Genomic DNA, 18,333 nt, shown 5'->3' with positions numbered 1-18,333 from the left:
ACCAATGTATGGAATCATGTAGTTCTTGTTTTTTTCTGATTTACTTATTTCACTCTTTATAATGTTATCAAGATCCCACCATTTTGCTGTAAATGATCGGATGTCATCATTTCTTATGGCTGAGTAGTATTCCATAGTGTATATGTGCCACATCTTCTTTATCCAGTCTTCTATTGAAGGGCTTTTTGGTTGTTTCCATGTCTTGGCCACTGTGAACAGTGCTGCAATGAACATGGGGCTACATGTGTCTTCACGTATCAATGTTTCTGAGGTTTTGGGGTATATACCCAGTAGAGGGATTGCTGGGTCATAAGGTAGTTCTATTTGCAGTTTTTTGAGGAACCACCATACTTTCCTCCATAATGGTTGTACTACTTTACAGTCCCACCAACAGTGAATGAGGGTTCCTTTTTCTCCACAGCCTCTCCAACATTTGCTATTACCCGTCTTGTTGATAATAGCTAATCTAACAGGAGTGAGGTGGTATCTCATTGTAGTTTTGATTTGCATTTCTCTAATAACTAATGAAGCTGAGCATCTTTTCATATATCTGTTGGCCATTTGTATCTCTTCCTGGGAGAAGTGTCTGTTCATGTCCTCTTCCCATTTTTTTATTGGATTGTTTGTTTGTTTGTTGTTGAGTTTTATGAGTTCTTTGTAAATTTTGGATATTAGGCCCTTATCTGAGCTGTCGTTTGAAAATATCAGTTCCCATTTAGTTGGCTGTCTGTTTATTTTGATATCAGTTTCTCTTGCTGAGCAAAAACTTTTAATTCTGATGTAGTCCCATTCATTTATCTTTGCCTTCACTTCTCTTGCCATTGGAGTCAAGTTCATAAAATGTTCTTTAAAACCCAGGTCCATGATTTTAGTACCTATGTCTTCTTCTATGTACTTTATTGTTTCAGGTCTTATATTTAGGTCTTTGATCCATTTTGAATTAATTTTAGTACACGGGGACAGGCTGTAGTCGAGTTTCATTCTTTTGCATGTGGCTTTCCAGTTTTCCCAACACCATTTGTTGAAGAGGCTTTCTTTTCTCCATTGTGTGTTGTTGGCCCCTTTATCAAAGATTATTTGACCATATATATGTGGTTTTATTTCTGGGCTTTCTATTCTGTTCCATTGGTCTGAGTGTCTATTTTTCTGCCAATACCATGCTGTTTTGATTATCGTGGCCCTATAATATAGTTTAAAGTCAGGTATTGTAATGCCCCCAGCTTCATTCTTTTTCCTTAGGATTGTTTTGGCTATTCGGGGTTTTTTATAGTTCCATATAAATCTGATGATTTTTTGTTCCATTTCTTTAAAAAATCTCATAGGGATTTTGATGGGAATTGCATTAAATTTGTATATTGCTTTGGGTAATATGGCCATTTTGATTATATTTATTCTTCCTATCCAAGAACAAGGAATATTTTTCCATCTCATTGTATCTTTTTCGATTTCCCTTAACAATGCTTTGTAATTTTCATTATATAGGTCCTTTACGTTCTTTGTTATGTTTATTCCTAGGTATTTTATTTTTTTTGTTGCAATCGTGAAGGGGATTATTTTTTTGAGTTCGTTTTCTAATATTTCATTGTTGGCATATAGAAAGGCTATGGACTTTTGTATGTTAATTTTGTATCCTGCAACCTTACTGTATTGGTTTATTGTTTCTAATAATCTTTTTGTGGAGTCCTTCGGGTTTTCGATGTATAGGATCATATCATCAGCAAAAAGTAATAGCTTTACTTCTTCTTTTCCAATATGGATGCCTTTTATTTCTTTGTCTTGTCTGATTGCTCTGGCCAGAACTTCTAGCACCACGTTGAATAAGAGTGGAGAGAGTGGACAACCCTGTACCAAGCATAGTCTTAATGCTGCCTCCCTTCCATCTGGGATCTCCTGGGTAACTGTGAAAGCAACATACACTATTTTGTGTACAAGGTGGGGGGGAGGCTAGCTCTGTTTAATGTAGAGCAGAGGTCGGGAACCTATCGCTCGCGAGCCAGATGTGGCTCTTTTGATGGCTGCATCTGGCTCGCAGACAAATCTTTAATAAAAAAAGTAATAATGTTAAAAATATAAAACATTCTCATGTATTACAATCCATTCATTTCTTACTGCTCATATTCATGGTTGCGGGTGGCTGGAGCCAATCACAGCTGTCCTCCGGGACAACACCAAATTTTTATTGGATAATGCGTAATGTACACGGGTCATTATGAGGTCAGGAAGTAAACTTTCCTCCTTTTAATCAAGTAGTCAGCTAGCTAATTGCAGAAACCCTTTTGACGAAGAAGATGGCTAAAAGAAAAAAAGATGAGGAGTATCGTACTTTTCAGCAGGAATGGACAGAGGAATTCGCCTTTGTGGAGAGAGCAGGTTCTGCAGTCTGTTTAATATGCAATGATAAAATTGCATTGATGAAAAGGTCAAATATAAAGCGGCACTTTGACACACGCCATACTACATTTGCATCAAAATATCCAGCAGGGGACAGCAGGAAGAAAGCATGTCAGGAGCTACTGTGCAGAGTGCAAGCTAGTCAGCAGCAACTCCGTGTTTGGACCCAACAAGGTGACTGGAATTTGGCTAGCTTTGCTGGTGCTTTAGCAATTGTGAGAAACGGAAAGCCATTCACAGGTGGGGAGTATGCCAAAACATTCATGCTTGATGTTGCCAATGAACTTTTTGATGACTTTTCGGATAAAGACAAGATAATCAAATGAATAAAAGACATGCCTCTGTCGGCAAGAACTGTTCACGATCGTTCCATCATGATGGCAAATCAAATTGAGGCAACACAAGTGAAGGACATAAATGCAGCACCATTCTTTTCTCTCACTTTGGATGAGTCAACAGACGTAAGCTGTTTATCCCAGTTCAGTGTGATTGAAAGGTATGCTGTTGGTGACACACTATGTGAGGAAAGTCTTGCTGTTTTGCCTATGAAAGAGACAACAAGAGGGGAGAATTTATTCAAGTCTTTCACTGAGTTTGCTAAAGAAAAAAATCTCCTCATGGATAAACTTTTTTCAGTATGTTCTGATGGTGCTCCGTGCATGGTGGGGAAAAACAGAGGATTCGTAGTGCTTCTTCGTGAACATGAAAAGAGACCCATACTAAGTTTTCACTGCATCCTACATCAGGAGGCGCTTTGTGCTCAGATGTGTGACAAGCAGCTTGGTGAGGTGATGTTGCTGATCATTTGGGTGGCCAACTTTATTGTTGCCTGAGCTTTAAATGATTGCCAGTTTAAAACACTGCTGGATGAAGTTGGGAATAATTATCCTGGACTACTTCTGCACAGCAATGTGCATTGGTTGTCAAGACAAAAGATGCTCAGCCGTTTCGCGGCTTGTCTGAACAAAATCTGGATTTTCTTGAAGTGAAAAACGTCGAGCATCCTGAGTTAGCTAACACTGAGGGGCTCCTGAAGTTCTACTATCTCATGGACATGACTGAACATCTGAACCAGCTCAATATGAAAATGCAAGGCATTGGAAATACAGTCTTATCCCTTCAACAAGCAGTGTTTGCATTTGAAAACAAGCTGGAACTCTTCATGGCTGACATTGAAACAGGTCATTTACTACACTTGGAAAAACTGGGAGACTTTAAAGATGCATGCACAGCAAGTGACCCTGCTCAACATCTTGATCTCCAGAAGCTAGCAGGTTTCACATCTAATCTCCTGCAGTTATTCAAAGCGCACTTTGGAGAATTTCATGAGCGCACTTGTCTTTTTAGTTCATCACCCATCCACACGAGTGTGCAGTGGACAGCGCCAACCTGAGTTACATCCCTGGTGTCTCTGTCAGAGATTTTGAGCTACAAGCTGCTGACCTGAAGGCCTCAGACATGTGGGTGAATAAGTTCAAGTCACTGAATGAAGATTTAGAAAGACTTGCATGACAGCAAGCAGAGTTGGCGAGCAAACACAAGTGGGGAAAAATGAAAAAACTTCAACTTACGAACCAGCTGATTGTCAAAACTTGGAATGCGCTTCCCATCACATACCACACACTGCAGCATGTGAGTATTGCTGTACTGACAATGTTTGGCTCTACGTATGCATGTGAGCAGTCTTTCTCACATCTAAAGAATGTTAAGACCAACCTATGATTACGTTTAATGGATGGAAGTCTCAACACCTGTACGAAGTTTAACCTCACCACATATCAACCAGACTACAAAGCCATCAGCAAAGCCATGCAGCACCAGAAGTCACATTAATAGTAGGAAGTACTTTATTCATCATTGGTTAGCAACAGCATAACAACATTGTTAAAAAGAATTCAGAGACTTATTGTACTTTAAAAGTGCTGGTCTTACATAAAATGCACACATTTACTTGTATTTAGTGTTAAACATATTGTATGGCTCTCACGGAATTACATTTTAAAATATGTGGTGTTCATGGCTCTCTCAACCAAAAAGGTTCCCAACCCCTGGTGTAGAGAATTATTCTTTCTAGAGGTATACCTCAATTGCCGGGGCCAGCACATTCCCCACCCACCTCCTTTCCCAGATCCTCGTGAGATCTGATTTCTTTTTTACAATACAGAGCAGGCATTAGTAGGATTTAGTGAGTCTCCAAGACGAAGTCTAAGCTTGGAATTTTGAATTCAGGTGCTCTTGACCTTGGGTAAGCCTCAGTTCTCTCATCTATAAATTGAGATTAATTATGCTGGTTTAGCATGTTTCCCAGAACTGACACAAGTGTTCAGTGAATATACAAATGCTTCGTACATTATAAATGCACACACAGGCACATGCCTTTTGCACATGGGAGTGTGTGTGTACGGTGATCTTTTTGGAAGTGGGAGCGCAAACTGAACCACACTTATTCTCTACAGAAATGTGTTATCCATCTTTGCACGTTAGTGACAACTCTTCTTTCTCCTTCAATCCCTTGCAGCCATGATGATACTCATTCTTTGAACATTGCTTCTCCAAACTATAGTTCACATAGTTGTTGGTCTACCCTCTCATCACCTGCTTATCTTTACTGCTTCCTCTGCCTGTATTTTCTTGAAGATTCCTCTGCAGTCTGCGTTTCAATATCTCTGTGATACATCTTTTGTATTTTGTTGGGTCTACTGGTATTATTCCTGGTCTCTCTTTCCTTAGCTCCATTGAGTATTTGAATCTGTTCATCAGAAACCAAAATAATGGGAGAAGGATCCCTTAGGGAATGAGCAGACTGGCATTTTCCGTTTGGACAGTAAAAGCGGGACTGGCCATCGGTGCTCCGGGCTGAGAGTTCCCACGTTGCTCCACCTTCTAGAGCAGCTGAGCAGGATGTGAGACCTGACCTTTCAGCGCACAATTCAGAAGAGCTGTTTGCACTTGGGAAAGGGGCATTCTACCTCCCAGGGACACTTGGCAATGTCTAGAGACATTTCTGATGGTCACAACTTGGGGGTCAGGGGTACCCACTGATAAAAGCCAGGGGTGCTGCTAACCTAGCCATCCTACAATGCACACGATAGCCCCACATCAAAGAGTGATCTTCCCCAAATTAAATATTGCCAAGGTTAGAACACCTTGCAGAGGTGTTATGGATATAAATCTTTTTTAAAAGTATTTCTTATGTCATCAGTGTCATAAGACTCTATGAAATGAGGACAGTGCTTGATGAGGTGTGCCCGTACTTATTTGTCTGAACAAACCTTGACGGTGGGTGTGGAAGTCTCTGGCCTTTGAGAGCAAGGCACTCTGTACCCGGGGTGCCCTGGGGATCTTTGGCCACACACAAGTCACTGACCCGGCCCTTCATCAGCTGATTTTGGTGGTCGGGTTACTATCATTCCAGCAGATGGAGGTCAAGTGTAATATATATTGAAAGCACATTAGAGGAGCTAGCAGGAAACTCTTGCTAATTATCCAGCATTTACACTCATCAACAGAATCTTACTCTATATTCACCCTATATGTGCATAAAGAATAAAATTACTTTTGATTTAGCTCCATTGATTTTGATGGTCTAGTGTTGGGGAAAGTAAATGTGGGTAAGATTTTGAAAGAATAAAGTACTCCCATTCAGATTCTAAACTCCACAAAACCTTTATCTTTTCTAGAAGGGAGAACGAAACTAATATCACTTCAACACTGACAACATGTCAGGGAATTTTCTGCCTTGTCTGTCATTGCATCCTCATAAAAAAACATCCTTGGAATAAATACAGTATTATTGTGTTGTCATTTTATAGAATAGGGGAACAGGGACTCAGAAGTCTTGCTTGCACATATAACAATACAATTATAAGCACACATGTACTGGGAGAGTTTATTTTTATTTTTTACCTTATATTCAAAATAAATGTCTGCAAGTGTAAACTAAGGTCGATCATTTAAGGAATTATAGAAATGATCCCTAAAATTATAGTCTTTAAGGTCGATCATTTAAGAGAAGAGTTAATTTATGTCTTTAGGAAGTCAAGTAGAACTTTTTAGCAGAGGATAAAGTTTAGTATTCTATGTCAATTAGCTTGAATATAAAGAGAGGAGGGAGAAATTATTTGTAGAACTCAGGAGTAGGAAATTACTACTCATAAGACATAGAAAATGCCCACTGCTGGAAGCTCTCAGTTGACCCCCTTTTCTGGAAGCTGGGAGCCTACAAGCTTTGCACCTGAGTGGTTGAGATCATCAAGTGGTGCCGGCCTTTGTTACCGTGTTTGTTCTAATGATAATTCTAATCTGTACTGTTATGGACATCAACATCCTAGGCATTATGTACTGTACATATTATAAAACTTCTCATGTGTGCTCGTCACAAAATCTGGGGCACTTGTTTTGCATATTTCACAGATGAGGAAACCAAGACCCATAAAAGTTATGATGTCAAGCAGGAGTGTGACATTAAATCAAGAGAGTTTGAGACAAATAGTTATAATACATTAGAGTTACCTTAAGACCCTCTTTTTTCACTCTCTTAAGGACTTGAGGATCTCTGAGTTCTTAGTGTCTTGGTATTGGTGAGTCACTTAGATAATTTGGCTACAAAAATCCTCAAAGACAGACAATATATTTAAAAGTTTCTGTGATGTATGCCCATGCTCCTCACAGGGACTGCTGAAGTTGTTTCATGGCTGGGATACCTTAGAACAGCTAAGATAGCGGAAGTTATTACCTGTGCAGTGTACAATTCATTGAATAAGGGTGGAAACGGTCCTTCAAACACTAAACCTAGGTCTCAGGAACAGTTCTATGGGCTCAGCTCTCGTTCCCAACATGTTATTGCCCCGGAGTGCAGCTCACCTGATGAGAGGCAGGCGTAGCACAAGGGCTGGTACGCTAAGGTCTTCCGGGAAGGCACGTGGTCGCCAGGGCTTCACTGCATCTCCCAGCGCTCTGCACAGGTTCACCCTTTCCCCATCGCTGACTCCACTGATGCCTTCCTGCACATCACTGGGGCCAGGAAGGATGAGAGCCAAGGAAGTGTCCCGGGTGAGACTGGGGGAGGGTCGGGTCCTTTCTTTCTCTCTTCCCTGTAGGGCAGGTGTGATAACTTGGGCCCAGAGAGAATGGCTCAGTCACTGTCACATAGAGATTAATGGTTGGGCCAGCATTAGAGATCAGGTGACCTAGCCCAAAGCTTGTTTACTATCAGGGCACTAGTCTCACGTACCCAGTTAGTCTGGAGACAGTATTCTCTCTGACTTCTACTCTAGCCCCCGTTCTTTCCTAATGTTCCCATCCTCCCTGTCTTCATGACACCTGGTCTCAGTGCTAAATTCTCTGTTTGAAATACTGAGTGTGGTTCCTGTGTCCATTACTAAATCCTGACTGCTGAGTGAGAGTCTGGACACTCAGCATTTATAGTGGAACACCGGTCCGGTTTTCCCTTACACAAGGACTCCCCATGGAAGAGAATTCTTCAACTGTAGGAAATAAATGACATTAAGATGCTAAATATTGTCTGACCAGGCGGTGGTGCCGTGGATAGAGATTCAGTCTGGGATGCAGAGGACCCAGGTTTGAGACCCTGAGGTCTCCAGCTTGAGTGCAGGTTCATCTGCACTCAAAGCAAAGCTCACCAGCTTGGACCCAGTGTTGCTGACTTGAGCAAGGGGTCACTTGCTCTGCTGTAGCCCCCTTGCCCCCTGGTCAAAGCACATATGAGAAGGCAATCAATGAACAAATAAGGTGCCACAACAACAAATTGATGCTTCTTATCTCTCTCCCTTCCTGTCAGTCTGTCCCTATCTGTCCTTCTCTCTGTCAAAAAAAAAAAAAAAAAAAAAGATGCTGAATATTAAAAAACAAAGTGATGTGTTGTCATTTTGTCTACCCTGATTTTCAACTAGGCTGTGGGCTCCAGCAACACGTTGCTATGCTTTGAACCTGGACATTAGCTCCAGTTTTGCTTAATTTCCCATGTGATCTTGGATATCTGTTTTCTACTAGAAGCTTCTATGTGTGTATATGTTTTTTAAAAGGGGGGTTATTGTGGGTGGTGGAGCTCTCTACTCCCTTCAGCTTGGACTCTCCCTGAGTTTTCAAACCACCCACAACTTCCTCTGGGCTCGTCTGCCTCTGCAGGGAGCTCTGGGGAGAGAATAAGAAGGGAAGTGAAGACCAGGGCGTCCTGGGTTGCATGCCACCACGAGTAGCACCTGAAGATTCCACGCCAGGTGTCCTCTGGTTTTAGTGGGCAGGGAAATGAGCCAACACTTGACAACAAAGAGACAGACACAGTATTTTTCACTGAGGTCACTGGAAGGCATGGCGTTCCCTGTGCTCAGCCATGAGGGCTCTGAGCTCGCTCTTGGGCACAGCAGGTGAGCAGATACTGTTAACAACATGGGCTCTGCTCGAGATGACGTCAGAGTAATGGCGGGGTAGGAAGCGATACCAATAAATCTCCCCCAAAACTCAACAAGATCTTCAACCAGAAACAGAAAAACCTATACTTGGAGCTTCCAGATGCTTCGCAATACACCCAAAGGTATGATTGAGTGAAAAATTGGCTAAATATATAACCAAACCCCGAAGGAAATAGGGACTAAGAAATGCTCCTCCTTCCTCACTAACCTAAACAGGGCGGCTTTCTCTGGTAACTGTGAATATAGAAACTGAGGCGGGCAAAGGGGGTGAATAGATCCAGGCCGCCGCAGCACAAACGGCTGAACCAGGCTGTGGCACAGAGATCCAAGCCGAGGAAAATCTGATCCTGTGGCAACCCGGGCAATACAAGCTAACATTCGCGCCAAACCCAAACAAAGAAAGAAAAGCAGAGCAGCCATTTTACCCGGTCTCCTGGTCGGTGCACAGTTAGTGGGCGAGAATTTCTTCCTGGGAAAGCCACGCACGGGAGGGAGTGAGAACTAATTCCAACGGTGGAGATTTTCCGTGCTGGAGAGTGTTTCACTCAGAGGGAACCGCGGCCGGCCTCATATCCTGGTTTGCGCACGCAGATAAGGAGTGAGCGATTCCTCCGAGTGCCTCGGCAGTGCGCGCCCGTGTTATCGCACAGAGGGGCAGAGTCAAGGGCCTTTGTGTGGGCCAAAGCGGAATCTCGAGCTGCCCCAGCGCCTTGCAAAAGCCGCGCACGGGGACGGAGCGAGACTCAATTCCAACGGTGGAGATTTTCCGTGCTGGAGGGTGTTTCACTCAAAGGGAACCGCGGCCGGCCTCATATCCTGGTGTGCGCGCGCAGATAAGGAGTGAGCAATTCCTCCGAGTGCCTCGGCAGTGCGCGCCCGTGTTATCGCACAGAGGGGCAGAGTCAAGGGCCTTTGTGTGGGCCAAAGCGGAATCTCGAGCCGCCCCAGCGCCTTGCAAAAGCCGCGCACGGGGACGGAGTGAGACTCAATTCCAACGCTACAACATTTCCCTGCGGTTGGGGGTTTCACTCAGAGCGTGAGACTGCTGGCCGGATATCCTGGTCGCAGACAGTGAGTGAGAGTTTCCTCCAAGCGCCCCGGAAGTGGGCGCCCGCTTGTGTTACCGGACAGAGTGGCAGAGCCAGAGGTCTTTGAGTGGGCAGAAAGCCCGCCTGATTATGCTAGCAGCTCTGACTGACTGAGCCTTACCCAGAGCCCTGTGCTGAGTGGAAATAGAGTGGGGAGTTGCCAGCTCTTTGAGCCTCTTACTATCCAGGCAGAGGCAGCAGCAACCCCATAGCTGAATTATCAGGCTACTAATTAAGGAAGGAAAGACTAGGAGAAAGGTTCCAGGAACACGGACTCTCTCACTGTCGGAGCCTATAAATGCTATTGAGCTTCAACTGCCAACGAGACTAAAGCACAATACATGACATTGCCATAGAGACTTATCAACTGCAAACCTCTACCTGAGCGTGCCAAAGGGTCAGAACCCGGGGTACAGAGGGGTTCTGTACCAGGAAGACCAGGAAGAGGGAGAGAAAAGAAAAAGCAAGAAGATAACCTCTCAAAATCAAGAATAATCTGCAGACTTTATAACCTATCCCATTTTATTATATTTGTTCGTTTGTTTCTCTTATCTTCATTCTTGATACTTTTTTTTCCTCCTCCAATTTGGCCGATTAACTCTCTACCGGTCTTACTCTCTCCTCTCCTTGAACTACACTACCCATAAGTGTTACATCTCCCATTATCTTTTCTCTTCTCTTCCTTTCTCTCTATGAGGGTTGCACTCCAAAACCCTTAACTCTCTCTCTCTCTCTCTCCTTTCTTTTTTCTTCTTTTAGTGGTAACCTCTTTTTTTCTCTCTCTTTCTTTTCTCCCTCTATATTAGTTTCTTCCTTTCTCCTTTACATCTCCTCTCATTCAAACCTCACTAACAAACAAATTATTTTATCTGGGACTTACCTATGTTTGTGGCATTTTGGGGGGTTTTTACTTCACCTTTTTAACTCACTAGCAGTGCTCTCATCCCTGGCTCTCCATATTATCTAGTTCTTGTTCCACTAAATACAATAGTAATTTTTTAATTTGTCCCCCCATTTTTCCGTTTTCCTCTTATTCCTCTCATCATAACTCTTAGACAACCAACACCTAAAAGCAAATCATTTCATTCTTGACCCAAATTTTTTCCTTATTTGCTTTTTGTGGGTCCATACGCTCTTTTTTTTTCTTTTTTCTTTCCTTTTTTTTTTTTTGCCCCTTTATTACTTTTCCCCAATTCAGGCCCTCCATCACAGGCATTGTTTGTTATAATTCACAGTCCACCACAAGATTTTCTCAAAAAAGAGGGGAGAGGAGAGGAGAGGAAAAAAGGAGGGGGGGGAATAATTTCCTTTTTTTTAATTTTTATTTTATTTTTCTTTATTTCATTATTAATTTTTTTTTAAAAAAAAACAACTTTTCGATTTTTTATTTTTTTTTATTGTTATTTTTTTAAACTTTTTATTCTTTATTAAATCTCATTAATACTATCAACAAAACCACCCTCAGATGCCATTAAGGAAGAGAAAATCGAATATCATGGATACAAAAGAAAGAGAGGTAACAGCTAGATGAGGAAAAATCTATGGAGAAAAAATTTAATATATTGGAAACCTTGGAGCTAAATGACAGAGAATTCAAGATAGAAATACTAAAAATCCTCCAAGATATACAAGAAAACACAGAAAGGCAATTTAGGGAGCTCAGAAAACAACTCAATGAACACAAAGAATATATGTCCAAGGAAATTGAAACTATAAAAACAAATCAAACAGAGATGAAAAACTCAATTCACGAGCTGAAAAATGAAATAACAAGCTTAGCTAATAGAACAGGTCAGATAGAAGAGAGGATTAGTGAAATAGAAGACAAGCAACTTGAGGCACAACAGAGAGAAGAAGAAAGAGACTCAAAAATTAAAAAAAATGAGATAGCCCTACAAGAATTATCTGACTCCATCAAAAAGAATAACATAAGAATAATAGGTATATCAGAGGGAGAAGAGAGAGAAAATGGAATGGAGAACATACTCAAACAAATAATAGATGAGAACTTCCCAAGCCTGTGGAAAGAACTAAAGCCTCAAGTTCAAGAAGCAAACAGAACTCCAAGTTTTCTTAACCCCAACAAACCTACTCCAAGGCATATCATAATGAAATTGACACAAACAAACAGCAAAGAAAAAATTCTCAAGGCAGCCAGGGAAAAGAAGAATACAACATATAAAGGAAGGCCCATTAGATTATCATCAGATTTCTCAGCAGAAACTCTACAAGCTAGAAGAGAGTGGACCCCAATATTTAAAGTCCTGAAAGAGAGGAACTTTCAGCCACGAATACTATACCCATCAAAGCTATCCTTCAAATACGAAGGAGAAATAAAAACATTCACAGATACAGAAAAGATGAGGGAATTTATCATCAGAAAACCCCCACTCCAGGAATTACTAAAGGGGGTTCTCCAATCAGATACAAAGAACAAAAAAAAAACAGAGCCACAAGTAAAAGCTCCAAGAAGAACACAATAAAACCAAATTTAAACTGTGACAACAACAAAAAGAAAGAGGGGGAGAAGATGGAGATTAACAGTAGCAAAGGACGACGGAGTGCAAAAGTACTCACAAAATAGTTCGCTACAATGAACAGGGTAGGGACACTTTTCGTTACTCAAAGGTAACCACCATTGAAAAAACCACCACAGAAGCACATGAGATAAAAAAGATAGCAACAGAGGAAAGATGTATGGAATACAACCAAATAAAAACAAAAGATAGAAAAACGAAAGAGAAGGATCAAACAAGACACAAAACTAACAGAAAGCAAGATATAAAATGGCAATAGGGAACTCACAAGTATCAATAATTACACTAAATGTAAACGGATTAAACTCACCAATAAAAAGGCACAGAGTAGCAGAATGGATTAAAAAAGAAAATCCAACTGTATGCTGCCTACAGGAAACTCATCTAAGTAACAAGGATAAAAACAAATTCAAAGTGAAAGGCTGGAAAACAATACTCCAAGCAAATAACATCCAAAAAAAAAGCAGGTGTAGCAATACTCATATCGGATAATGCTGACTACAAGACAGGAAAAGTACTCAGAGACAAAAATGGCCATTTCATAATGGCTAAGGGGACACTGAATCAAGAAGACATAACAATTCTTAATATATATGCACCAAACCAAGGAGCACCAAAATATATAAGACAGCTACTTATTGACCTTAAAACAAAAACTGACAAAAATACAATCATACTTGGAGACCTCAATACACCGCTGACGGCTCTAGATCGGTCATCCAAACAGAGAATCAACAAAGACATAGTGGCCTTAAACAAAACACTAGAGCACCTGGATATGATAGACATCTACAGGACATTTCATCCCAAAGTGACTGAGTATACATTTTTCTCCAGTGTACATGGATCATTCTCAAGAATTGACCATATGTTGGGCCACAAAAACAACATCAGCAAATTCAGAAAAATTGAAGTTGTACCAAGCATATTTTCTGATCATAAAGCCTTGAAACTAGAATTCAACTGCAAAAAAGAGGAAAAAAATCCCACAAAAATGTGGAAACTAAACAACATACTTTTAAAAAATGAATGGGTCAAAGAAGAAATAAGTGCAGAGATCAAAAGATATATACAGACTAATGAAAATGACAATACGACATATCAGAATCTATGGGATGCAGCAAAAGCAGTGATAAGAGGGAAGTTCATATCGCTTCAGGCATATATGAACAAACAAGAGAGAGCCCAAGTGAACCACTTAACTTCTCACCTTAAGGAACTAGAAAAAGAAGAACAAAGACAACCCAAAACCAGCCGAAGAAAGGAGATAATAAAAATCAGAGCAGAAATAAATGAATTAGAGAACAGAAAAACTATAGAAAAAATTAATAGAACAAGGAGCTGGTTCTTTGAAAAGATCAACAAAATTGACAAACCCTTGGCAAGACTTACCAAGGAAAAAAGAGAAAGAACTCATATAAACAAAATCCAAAATGAAAGAGGAGAAATCACCACGGACACCGTAGATATACAAAGAATTATTGTAGAATACTATGAAAAACTTTATGCCACTAAATTCAACAACCTAGAAGAAATGGATAAATTCCTAGAAAAATACAACCTTCCTAGACTGAGTCAAGAAGAAGCAGAAAGCCTAAACAGACCTATCAGTAGAGAAGAAATAGAAAAAACCATTAAAAACCTCCCCAAAAATAAAAGTCCAGGCCCTGACGGCTATACCAGCGAATTTTATCAAACATTCAAAGAAGACTTGGTTCCTATTCTACTCAAAGTCTTCCAAAAAATTGAAGAAGAAGCAATACTTCCAAACACATTTTATGAGGCCAACATAACCCTCATACCAAAACCAGGCAAGGATGGCACAAAAAAAGAAAACTACAGACCAATATCTCTAATGAATACAGATGCTAAAATCCTAAACAAAATACTAGCAAATCGAATACAACAACATATTAAAAAAATAATACATCATGATCAAGTGGGATTCATCCCAGAATCTCAAGGATGGTTCAACATACGTAAAACGATTAATGTAATACACCATATCAACAAAACAAAGAACAAAAACCACATGATCTTATCAATAGATGCAGAAAAGGCTTTTGATAAAATACAACACAATTTTATGTTTAAGACTCTCAACAAAATGGGTATAGAAGGAAAATATCTCAACATGATAAAGGCCATATATGATAAACCATCAGCTAACATCATATTAAATGGCACTAAACTGAAGGCTTTCCCCCTTAAATCAGGAACAAGACAGGGTTGTCCACTCTCTCCACTCTTATTTAATGTGGTACTAGAGGTTCTAGCCAGAGCAATCAGACAAGACAAAGAAATAAAAGGCATCCATATCGGAAAAGAAGAAGTAAAGGTATCACTTTTTGCAGATGATATGATCCTATACATCGAAAACCCCAAAGAATCCACAAAAAGACTACTAGAAACAATAAGCCAATACAGTAAGGTCGCAGGATACAAAATTAACATACAGAAGTCAATAGCCTTTCTATATGCCAACAATGAAACAACTGAGAAGGAACTCAAAAGAATAATCCCCTTCACGATTGCAACAAAAAAAATAAAATACTTAGGAATAAACATAACAAAGAATGTAAAGGACTTATATAATGAAAACTATAAACCATTGTTAAGGGAAATTGAAAAAGATATAATGAGATGGAAGAATATACCTTGTTCTTGGCTAGGAAGAATAAATATAATCAAGATGGCTATATTACCCAAAGCAATATACAAATTTAATGCAATTCCCATCAAACTTCAAATGACATTTTTTAAAGAAATAGAGCAAAAAATCATCAGATTTATATGGAACTATAAAAAACCCCGAATAGCCAAAGCAATCCTAAAGAAAAAGAATGAAGCTGGGGGCATAACAATACCTGACTTCAAACTCTATTATAGGGCCACGACAATCAAAACAGCATGGTATTGGCAGAAAAATAGACACTCAGACCAATGGAACAGAATAGAAAGTCCAGAAATAAAACCACATATATATAGTCAAATAATTTTTGATAAAGGGGCCAACAACACACAATGGAGAAAAGAAAGCCTCTTCAATAAATGGTGCTGGGAAAACTGGAAAGCCACATGCAAAAGAATGAAACTGGACTATAGTCTCTCCCCCTGTACAAAAGTTAACTCAAAATGGATCAAAGATCTAAACATAAGACCTGAAACAATTAAGTACATAGAAGAAGACATAGGTACTCAACTCATGGACCTGGGTTTTAAAGAGCATTTTATGAATTTGACTCCAATGGCAAGAGAAGTGAAGGCAAAAATTAATGAATGGGACTACATCAGACTAAGAAGTTTTTGCTCAGCAAGAGAAACTGATAACAAAATAAACAGAAAGCCAACTAAATGGGAAATGATATTTTCAAACAACAGCTCAGATAAGGGCTTAATATCCAAAATATACAAAGAACTCATAAAACTCAACAACAAACAAACAAACAATCCAATAAAAAAATGGGAAGAGGATATGAATAGACACTTCTCCCAGGAAGAAATACAAATGGCCAACAGATATATGAAAAGATGCTCATCTTCTTTAGCTATTAGAGAAATGCAAATCAAAACGGCAATGAGATACCACCTCACACCTGTTCGATTAGCTGTTATTAGCAAGTCAGGTAATAGCAAATGTTGGAGAGGCTGTGGAGAAAAAGGAACCCTCATTCACTGTTGGTGGGAATGTAAAGTAGTACAACCATTTTGGAAGAAAGTATGGTGGTTCCTCAAAAAACTGAAAATAGAACTACCTTATGACCCAGCAATTCCTCTACTGGGTATATATCCCCAAAACTCAGAAACATTGATACGTAAAGACACATGCAGCCCCATGTTTATTGCAGCATTGTTCACAGTGGCCAGGACATGGAAACAACCAAAAAGCCCATCAATAGATGACTGGATAAAGAAGATGTGGCACATATACACTATGGAATACTACTCAGCCATAAGAAATGATGACATCGGAACATTTACAGCAAAATGGTGGGTTCTTGATAACATGATACGAAGCGAAATAAGTAAATCAGAAAAAAACAGGAACTGTATAATTCCATACATAGGTGGGACATAATAGTGAAACTAAGAGACATTGATAAGAGTGTGGTGGTTATGGGGGGGAGGGGGGAATGGGGGAGGGAAAGGGGGAGGGGGAGGGGCACAGAGAGAACAAGATAGAGGGTGACGGAGGACAATCTGACTTTGGGTGGTGGGTATGCAACATAATTGAACGACAAGATAACCTGGACTTGTTATCTTTGAATATATGTATCCTGATTTATTGATGTCACCCCATTAAAAAAAATAAAATTATATATATAAAAACAAAAACAAAAAAAAAAACATGGCACACTGTGGATATTTTCAACAAGCTCTGTGGCCTGTGGGTACAAGACAGATGATTCTGTGCCAGTCACTCATGTATGTCAACCCCAAGCAAGGATTGAGAAGCACGGATGGGATGGAAAAGCCCCAGGTGCTTGTCGCCTTGTCAAGCTCCTGACCCACCTTACCTTCTCAGACTTAGAAGTACAGTCCCGATATGCAAAGGTTGTGGGTTCAATTCCATTCTGGGACTGGGGTCAGAAACAGGTTTGTGTTTCTGTCCTTTTCTCTCCCTTTTTTTCTAAAACAAATACTTTTTAAAGAAAAGATTAAGTTCTGACCTGTGGTGGTGCAGTGGATAGCGTATGAACTTTGAATGCTGAGGCCGCTTGCTGAAACCCTGGTGTTGCCCGGTCAAGGCACATAAGAGAAACAACTAGTTTGATGCTTCCCACTCCTTCCCCCTCACTTCTGCCTTCTCCCTCCACTGATCCTGCCATGTTTCTGGACAGCCAACACCCCAGACTCCCAGGATATCCCAGGTGAGGTCGAAACTATGAAGCAGTGCTCAGCAGCAACTTTTTCTGAACATTGCCTGCCCTGGCACAACTTAACACTCCAGGAGTCCACATGTCGCTAGAAAAGCCAGCTGCACCCCCCCCCCTCCAGAGGACACCACGTTTCCGAGGCCATTAATGGACAAGCTGTCACCCACAGCACCAGTCCTGTGGGAAAGACTCTTGATAGGCAGCATCTAGTCTTCCAATAAACTGAGGCTCTCTGGCTCTCTGGTCAACGAGGAAGAGAGGTCAGGCTAATTGGGGCTTCTAGACTCCTTTATCAGAAACGGTGTTCAATCCAGGGTCTTCCATGTTTCAGGGAGAGTTTGGAGGTCAAGACTATCCTAGTTCTTGTCTCTCTCTCCAATATTACTCTGCTCATGATAGTTATTTTTCTGCTTATTTTTCACAACACTGTCTATTTTTCCTTTTTCTGTTCCTCTTTCTTTTACCTCGTGCCTTTTTTTTCTTTCTGTGTCTCTTTCTGTCGGGGTTTTTTACTTCCTGCCCTTCTGTTTCCCTCTGTCCTTTTCCCTTTTCTCTTTGGCCCACCCCATTTCTTTAATCATGTCAAAGACTAAAGGTATTGCCATGAGTAGCATGTAGGGGAGGAGACCGGTAGATTCCAGATTGAACGGCATCTTCAGTCAAGATGATGGTGCATTGAAATCAGGAGAGAATGTTAGAGCTAATGGCGAGCTTCCATCATGGAGTACAATTCAGAATAGGTGGTGCAGGAGGGAAAGAGTGAACAAATGTCAGTTCTGACCACAGAACCAGCTGCATCAGTGATGGGATCTGAACTTTCCATTGAACTTTCCAATTTAAGGCTTGAAGCATCAGTAAGACATACTCTCAGCCCACCTCTGATGTCATCTGCAGTGGTAAGAGAAAGTTCTCATGCAAATTTTTTTCTTACTCATTTTCTATAATTGAGGTGAATTAGCCAATTTTTTTTGTATTTTTCTGAAGCTGGAAACGGGGAGAGACAGTCAGA

This window comes from Saccopteryx bilineata, chromosome 6 (genome assembly GCF_036850765.1).
Source record: "Saccopteryx bilineata isolate mSacBil1 chromosome 6, mSacBil1_pri_phased_curated, whole genome shotgun sequence".
NCBI lineage: Eukaryota > Metazoa > Chordata > Mammalia > Chiroptera > Emballonuridae > Saccopteryx > Saccopteryx bilineata.
Note: the sequence above shows the minus strand (reverse complement) of the source record.